This window comes from Globicephala melas, chromosome 7, assembly GCF_963455315.2.
Source record: "Globicephala melas chromosome 7, mGloMel1.2, whole genome shotgun sequence".
NCBI classification, from domain to species: domain Eukaryota; kingdom Metazoa; phylum Chordata; class Mammalia; order Artiodactyla; family Delphinidae; genus Globicephala; species Globicephala melas.
The window spans coordinates 109,270,728-109,279,714 of NC_083320.1; positions in this window are offsets into that span (position 1 = coordinate 109,270,728).

Below are 8,987 nucleotides of genomic sequence, written 5' to 3' on the forward strand. Positions count from 1 at the left end.
AACAAAAACAAACCTTGCCTTGAGCTGTCAATGGCATTTTACTGAGAAGTAGGACCCAGACACTGCTGGTGTTGTTTACTGACGCCAAAAGGCAAAGGGTTAGGACTTTAAAAAGTCATTTGGGGGTCACCTCACATCAGGAGGCAACAGTGAACTGGTGCAAAAAATAAACAGAGTGGGGGCTTCCCTGGTGGCGCAGTGGTTGAGAGTCCGCCTGCCGATGCAGGGGACACGGGTCCGTGACCCGGTCCAGGAGGATCCCACATGCCGCAGAGCAACTAAGCCTGTGCGCCACAACTACTGAAGCCTGCGTGCCTAGAGTCCGAGCTCTGCAACAAGAGAAGCCAGTGCACCACAACGAAGAGTAGCCCCCGCTCGTCGCAACTACAGAAAGCCCACGTGCAGCAACGAAGACCCAATGCAGCCATAAATAAACTTACTTTTAAAAAACGAGAGCGAATGGAATCAGACTGCATGGTTTCAAATTCCAGTCCTGCCATGAATACCTGTGACCCGAGGGCAAGTTCGTATGTCAGTAAAATGGGGATTGTAGCAGTCCCTAACTCAGAGTTGTTATGAGATTTAAATAAGTTTATACATATAAAGCTATGATAAGGTTATCACGTCAAAAAATGCTGCGTAACTGTGAGCCTCATTAGTAGGGTGTTGAATAAGCATGAAATTAGCCTGCACACCAAACATATACATTCTTTTGGATGTGCACCTTGGATTGGCAATGCATTCGTGCACCAAAGGCATTTACCAGCCTGTGGCAATGAAATAAGATTTCGCAGGATATATTGATAGGTGTTACAGATTTCATTTGTCCCATTTTCCAGACTGACATGAGTCTGGTCTTGGTAGGAGATACAAAGTCTGCCTCTGTGCTCTGGCCTCCACAAAAGTGCCTGTCTCCTGTGTATCCTCCACAGGATAAATCCGTTTGGACACTTAAAAGAGATGATGAATACTTACCTGATTAAAATAAATCTTTATCTGTATATACAAATGTCTACGTATTTCAGAAAAGTGTAGTTTAAATAAACTGATTAGACTCACAGTATTTTGTTTGTGGTAGAGTTAAACCATGTTACTCTGAGAAGATGCGTTTTTAGACTTTGTATGTCACTTGGGTACACAATTCATCAAAAAGTTTCTAAGCTTCTACTAGCATTATTGGTGGAATAAATGAAACCAAGTTGGAAAGCTCAAGTCACACATCCATTTATCTTATAAATACTTTTAATGTCTAGCCTGTACTGAGAGTTTTGTACTGGTTTTTATCGAGAGATGCGCATGTAGAATGCGAGACTCTCAAGTGTACAGCCCGGCGAATTCTTCCATTAGTGTACATGTGTGTAACCGCCGTACAAATTAAGACGCAGAAATTTCCAGCAGCCCAGAATGCTTCCATGAGCCTCCGCCCAGGTATTAATCTCTCTTCAAAAGATAACCATTATTCTGACTGCTACCATCACGGAATAGTTTTGCTTGCTCGTGAATGTCAGAGAAATGGCCTCGTACAGTATGGATTCTTTTGTGTCTAGTTTCTTTTGCTCAACATTATGTGCTAGGAATTCATCCCTTTGGTTCTGTGCAGCTACAGTTCACTATTTTTCTTTGCTGCATAGACTACTATGCCATTCAATACATATTGAATGAATATACCACAATTTGCCTCTCCAGCATCATTTTAAAACAATCTTGTCCCCTTCTCCAAGTCTAGCGATTTAAGATTTTTTACAAAATCTCCTGGGTTTTTTTTTTTTTTTTTTTTTTGGCAACCTCAGTGTAGTCCATCCTCAAATGGCAAATCCTAAAAATGGCTATTGTATCCGTCAGGACGCAGTCGGGAAGGAGGTAAGTGAGCAATACATCTTCACTTGTCTAGCCTCGGCGTTATGTCACCTCTCCTCACTGTCGTCATCGTGCCAGCAGAGAATTGAATCTTCCTGACATTCCACAGAACATCACACAGATCCATTACAGTCATGACATCTTGCTGCACAGACTGAGGAGCAGGAAGTGGCAAGTACCTCAGATGCATTAGAAACTCACATGGGCTCCAGGAGGTAGGAAGTAACCCCTAATCCCGGTAATGAGTATCCTATCAATTGAGATCCAGGAACTAGAAACTTTCCGTTGAAATGCTATAGGCGTTTCAAACCAAAGGGATGGGCCACCACCAGCTGGTGCCGGATTGAGAGACTGTTGCAGCTGGTGCTCGGGCCTTTGACGGTACCTTAAGATGAGAAGGGACGCTCAACTCCACGGCCACCTTCCGGTCTCCCACCAGCGCCTCCCATTGGCAGAACCTGAAAAGAAATCAGATGGCAAGGGCGTCTGGGAAATGTAGTTTATAGACTCCAGTCCTATTATCTCAGAACAGAACAGAGAAAGGCAGGCTTGGCCTGAGCAATAATAGGTAAATAATGGTACAGCCATCGCTTCAAATTTTCACCAAAATAAGACTGCCCTCTGGTTTTTCTGAGAATATGCTAGTAGCAGTTCCTTCGGGTTTGTGTTGAAACCTTCGACCTTTGGGGCCTTATCCCAATAATGCTGAAAGCTGGCACCGTCCTGAACTGTCTAGCACCTTAGGGCTTGCTGACTTTCCTGAACTTCTAGCTCCTAAAGCTGCAGTGCTTAGGTACACAGGAGGGGAAGGAAAGGGCCAGAGGTCAGATATACTTTCCCTTCTTCTCCCTGAGGTCAGTGGGACACATTCCAAAAGTCAATGCCTTACTTTAAGGCACTGATATAATACCTTAATATAATACTTATATATAATTACTTTGTGTTTCTCAGAGATGGAAACAAATGAGAGCAGTTGAAGACTACCACCTTTTTTTCCTTCACTGTTCTGTTGGGAGATCTTTACGTGCAGACGTGATGGGGGAAAATGAGACTGAATAAACAGTTAACATCTAACCAATACAAAAATAAAGGTAGGAGACGGGGACCCAGAAGGAAGGAGCTGGTGAGAAGCCACAAGCCCAGAGACTGATTCGTGCTCAGGAAGATTGCAATTAGCTGGGGGTTTGCTCAGGGAAAGCAGAAGTAACCACGTTGAACGGAAATCACTGAACAGACACAGAGGGATAGAAAACATTCAGTCACTGAGGGTGCACACCACGGCAGAGTAAAAGCAGCTCAGTATGCCTGAAAGCATCACGAATCCTAGCTCGCTGACCCTTGTCCCTCGCTGCCCAGCAGAATTCATGCAGCCTTTCCAGCTGAAGCCATGCAGCTGGTGTGTTGAACATGTCAAAGCACGAAGTACCACAAACTTCGCTACAGCACTGGGCACAAATGTGTCCATCCAAAAGAGTGGATACATGAGTGAATTTCAAAGGTCATAAATATTTTCTTACTTCTCAGGGCATGGATCTTAACTGATGAGGAAACAGTTCCTAAGCTTTAGAGCCTCAGGACCCTGGCACACGTTTCTCCAGAGAAAGAGAGAGCCCAGACATCTCAATGAGTGATTATTTTTCTTCCAAATTACACAAAGCTGTAGGAAGGAGGATGCAGGGAGAACAGCAAAGGAGGCCAAGGATGGGGAGGGGAACGGAGCATCTCTGCTCAGGGAGATGTGTGCACAAGTGGGCACACCCCGGACCCACCTACTCCCTGTGTTGGTTGGGAGTGAATATGGTATTTCCAACCTCTAAACACAGACGTATTTTTGACTCCGCACCTTGACAGGACAGCAATAGCGCAGCTTCTGCCAGCAGCCCGACTTAGATACAAAATCTCCTCTACATATTCCTATCTCTTGCCTACTCAGAGAGAGGGCTTCAAAACCCCCCATCAGAACTGAGTTTTCCCCTACATGTGGACTCTGAAAACAAACAAAGAAGCTCATAGAAAAATAGATCAGACTTGTGATTACCAGAGACAGGAGTGTGGGAGGAGGGAGAATTGGAGGAATGTGGTCAAAAAGCACAAACTGGGCTTCCCTGGTGGCGCAGTGGTTGAGAGTCCGCCTGCCGATGGAGGGGACACGGGTTCGTGCCCCGATCCAGGAGGATCCCACATGCCGTGGAGCGGCTGGGCCTGTGAGCCATGGCCGCTGAGCCTGCGCGTCCGGAGCCCGTGCTCCGCGATGGGAGAGGCCACAGCAGTGAGAGGCCTGCGTACCACACGCGCACACACACACACACACAAATCACAAACTTCCAGCTATAAGATACATAGTATTGGGGATATAATATACAACATGATGACTATAGTTAACACTATATGTATGTATGATATAAAGGAACATCATTAAGAGTAAGTCCTAAGAGTTCTCATCACAAAGAGAATTTCTTTTCTTCTTTCTTTTCTTTTATCGTGTCTATATGAGATGATGAATGTTAGCTGAACCTATCGTGGTAGTCATTTCACAATATATGTAAATCCAACCGTCATGCAGTACACCTTAAACGAATACAGTGATGTATGTCCATTGTTTGTCAATAAAACTGGAAGAAAAAAGAAAGAGAGAGACTGTGGTACTGGCTGAGGGACCAACACATAGATTACAGAACAGGGAAGACAGACACAGGCTACTGGCTACCCAGTATGGCCAACTGGCTTCTGACAAAAAAGTGAGAAAGCAGTTCAGTGGAGGAAAACAGTCTTTTCAACAAATGGTGCCGGAGTAATTAGATATCCTTCGGCAAACAAAACAAAACAAAAAAATATGAAAAGAAAAAGAAAAAAGAATCTGGCTTCACGGCACAACTTGTACCTGATATTAACTCAAAATGGATCAAAGGCTTTAAAGTGTAAAACGCTGAAACTTTTAGAAGAAGCAAACAGCAGAAAATCTTCAAGATCTAAGGCTTGGTGAACAGTTCTCAGACATGAAAACCAGAAACATCATCCGTAAAAGGAAAAAATGATGTTGGTTTCATAGAAACATTGTCTCCGTGAAAAACCCCCTCTAAGAGGATAAAAAGACAAGCTACAGAATGGGAGAAAATATTTGCAGACCACATATCCAATAAAGGACTCATACCTAGAATATATAAAGAATTCCCAAAACTTCACTGTAAAAAACATACACTCCAATTAGGAAATGGGTAAAATGTATGAATAAACTTTTCACTGAAGAGGATATATGGAAGGAAAATAAGCACGTGAAAAGATGGTCAGTATCACTGGCCACTGGGCAAATTAAGCCCACACTGGCCACGGCATGTGGGATCTCAGTCCCCAGACAGGGATCTCACCCTTGCCCCCTGTGGTGGAAGCATCTTAACCACTGGACCGCCAGCAAAGTCCCCACACTGGGATGTTCTTACACACCTATCAGAAGAGCTGAAATAAAACGTAGGGCATATACAAAATGCCGGTGAGGATGCAGAGACACTCAGTTCCTCATACAGTGTTGCTGGCAATGTAAAATGGTACGACCACTTTGAAAATAGTTCAGCAGTTTCTCAAAAGCTAAACATATACTTACCATATGATCTGACAACTGCAGCAGTAGACATTTATCCCAGAGATGTAAAAAGTTATGTCCTGGGCTTCCCTGGTGGTGCAGTGGTTGAGAGTCCGCCTGCCGATGCAGGGAACACGGGTTCGTGCCCCGGTCCGGGAAGATCCCATATGCCGCGGAGCAGCTGGGCCCGTGAGCCATGGCCTCTGAGCCTGCGCGTCTGGAGCCTGTGCTCTGCAACGGGAGAGGCCACAACAGTGAGAGGCCCGTGTACTGCAAAAAAAAAAAAAAAAAAAAGTTATGTCCTCACAAAAACCCTTATTCTATTGTCATAGCAGACTTTATTTGTACTAGCCTAAATCTCGAATACTGCTCAGTCGTAAAAATGAACAAACTCTGGCTGCCCAGCCCTGCCCAGAGGGAGCTTGAGGCTCAGGACCTGGGGGCCGTGGGCTCTGAGACCTCAAGGAGCGCACCTCTACCATGCTTCAGCCCAGCCTTCAGGTCGGCTCAGCTTTCAGCTTCACGGCAAGGTCAGGATGCAGCCAGACCTGGCATCTCATCCTCCTTGTCCCAGGGAGTGGTCAGGCCTGACCCCATGATCTAATTCAGGCCAAAGACAGTTGCCGAGCAAGATTGGCGGCTTGCCTTTCTCCTGGCACTGCCGGCTGGGGTCTTGCCGCCTTGTCGCTTATGACCTGGAGGAGCTGGGAAGAAACCAGGCTGATTGTACCATCTGAGCCTAAGACACAGTCCATGCCTGGAGGTAAAGCTGCCCCCAGGCTCATCACTTATGTGCGCCAATAAATGAGGTCTTCTATTAAAAGAATAGGCATAATATAAAGTGACCCTGGAACAGGTCACATGGCATGAGACAACAAAAATGCCTCTGCCTGAATGCGAGAGTAGCTGAAATCCTCAAGTCTACAGGAAAGAGGAGTATGTTAGGGAAGAATTATTGTGCATCCCCTGAGCTCCATCTTCCATCCTCACAGAAACGGAAGATCCTAAAGAAATCAGAAGATTTTTGCAGGAGCTGTCAGCCAGTTTTCTGACCCTGCTTTGTATCAGTCTCATTAAGGAATAGATTTCCAGTTCCATCAGTGGAGCCAGGATTGGCTCTAAAGAGTAAAGACTCAAAAGACGGGTAACAAATAGGCAAGGTGTAATGCCTCCTCCGTCCCCGAGAGCCAGGACTGGGGTGTGTACTTGGGGTGTTGCTGACCCAGGAGAGGCCACAGTTTCTCACACTCCAGACTTCGCCGGAGAAGCGACATGAATGTGGTTTTAGCAGCTTCAAGGAAACTGGTCCTTCCTTGTTAGCCTTCACTTCTCTCAGCTGGTGCCGAGGAAACGGCAGGCTCCAGGGGCGTGGTTATCGTTCTTGTCTATCCGAGGGGCTGGCCATTGCACCCTCCCTGGGACAGGTCCACGGGAGGGTGCAACGTCCCCCTGATTTTTTTTTTTCGGTACACGGGACTCTCACCGCCGCGGCCTCTCCCGTTGCGGAGCACAGGCTCTGCAGCCATGGCTCACGGGCCCAGCCGCTCTGCAGCATACGGGATCCTCCCGGACCGGGGCACGAACCCGCGTCTCCCGCATCGGCAGGCGGACTCCCAACCACTGCGCCACCAGGGAAGCCCCTAATTTTTTTTTTTTAATTTTCAATTTTATTTGTTTATTTTTTGGACGCGCTGCGAGGCTTACGGGATGTTAATTCCCAGACCAGGGATCGAACCCGCGCCCTCGGCAGTGAAAACGCGGAGTCCTCACCTCTGGACCGCCAGGGAATTCCTGAGCTGATCCTGATTTTTAGCAAGAAGAGTGGGACATTGAGGAGATGGGGCCCAGGTAAGGCACAAGTAACCCACCAATCCTCTGATCTCAAAATCAATCCACCTGCCCCACAGGAAACTTCGTACTGGTCCCAAATTTCACACTACGGTATTATAACAAGCTGTATTAGCCAACTTTATCATTAGGACCCAGAGACTTCAACAATTTGGGCAGAAAATGACTCCCAAATTCTCATCACAAAGTGACACTTTTTGTGAGATATTTCAGGAACCTTGGCAGGAAGCAGGAACTGCCTCAAGATATCTGAACTAAACACCTTTTCAAATAATTGTGAAGGAAGTGATGTTTAAAAATAAATTACAATAGAAGAGGTGCTATAGACTGAATGTTTGCGTCCCTCCAAAATCTGTTCGTGGAAGCTCCGCATCCCGTCTCCCACGCCTTGCCCTCTGCAACTCTTCCGTTGGCTGTTCCTGAGATGTATCCTTTATGATAAGCCAGTAACCATGAGTAAAGTGTTTTCCTGAGTTCTGTGAGTCATTCTAGTGAGTACTGAAACTGAGGAGGGGCTGGGGGTACCCCTGATCTGTAGCTGGTCTGTCAGAAGTAGGGGTGGCTCCCCAGGACCTGCAGTTGGCGTCTGAAGCGGGGGCTGGGTTAGGTCTCGTGGAACTGACTTCTTAAACCAGCGGGGTCTGCCGCTAACCTGGGTAGTTAGGGTCAGAACTGGATTGACTTGAATTGTTGGACATCTAGTTGGTGTCAGAGAGTGTCTGACGGTTGGTTTCAGAACCACAGGTACACGTGGCCTTTTCTCTGGCTCCAAAAGGAGACATCTGTGGGGAAGGAGCCTGGGCGGGCAGGCCTGCTCGTGTATCTAGTGCATATCAGATGCTTGGTACCTGTAGAAGAAATGTTGATTTAAAATAAGTATTGCTGAAATGCCTTGCAATGTGGGAAATTCGGGGTACTCTAGTAAAAGTTGTAGGGGACTTCCCTGGTGGTCCAGTGGTTGAGAATCTGCCTGCCAATGTGGGAGATGCAGGTTTGGTCCCTGGTCAGGGAACTGGGATCCCACGTGCCGCAGGACAACTAGGCCTGAGCACCGCAACTGCTGAGCCTGCGCACCCCAGAGCCCATGCGCCACAACTAGGGAGCCCACGTGTCACCACGAAAGATCCTGTGTGCCTCAACTAAGACCCCACGCAGCCAAATACACTAATTAATTTATTTAAAAAAAGGTGTAGGACATTTACCAAAGGTTCTGATTTGAAATTATGATCTGTGCCTTTCACTTTGAATTAGTCCCATGTGACAGGCGAGGCCTGGCTTATCAATTTCATTCTGAGTTTATAGAATATAAAACCTGTATTTAAAAAAAATGCTTTTTCATTAATTATTTGCAACCTTCTCCAAATCAGACACAAAAGTCTTCATGTGAGGGGATTCCCTGGAGGTCCAGTGGTTAGGGCTCTGAGCTTCCACTGCTGGGTGACCGGGTTCAGTCCCTGGTTGGGAACTAAGATCCCGCAAGCCGCACAGCGCGGCCAGAGAAAACAAAAAGTCATCCGGTTTCCCTGGTGGCGCAGTGGTTAAGAATCCACCTGCCAATGCAGGGGACACGGGTTCGAGCCCTGGTCTGGGAAGATCCCACATGCCGGTAAGCAACTAAGCCCGCGTGTCACAACTACTGAGCCTGCGCTCTAGAGCCCACGAGCCACAACTACCGAGCCTGCGTGCCACAGCTGCTGGGGCCCGC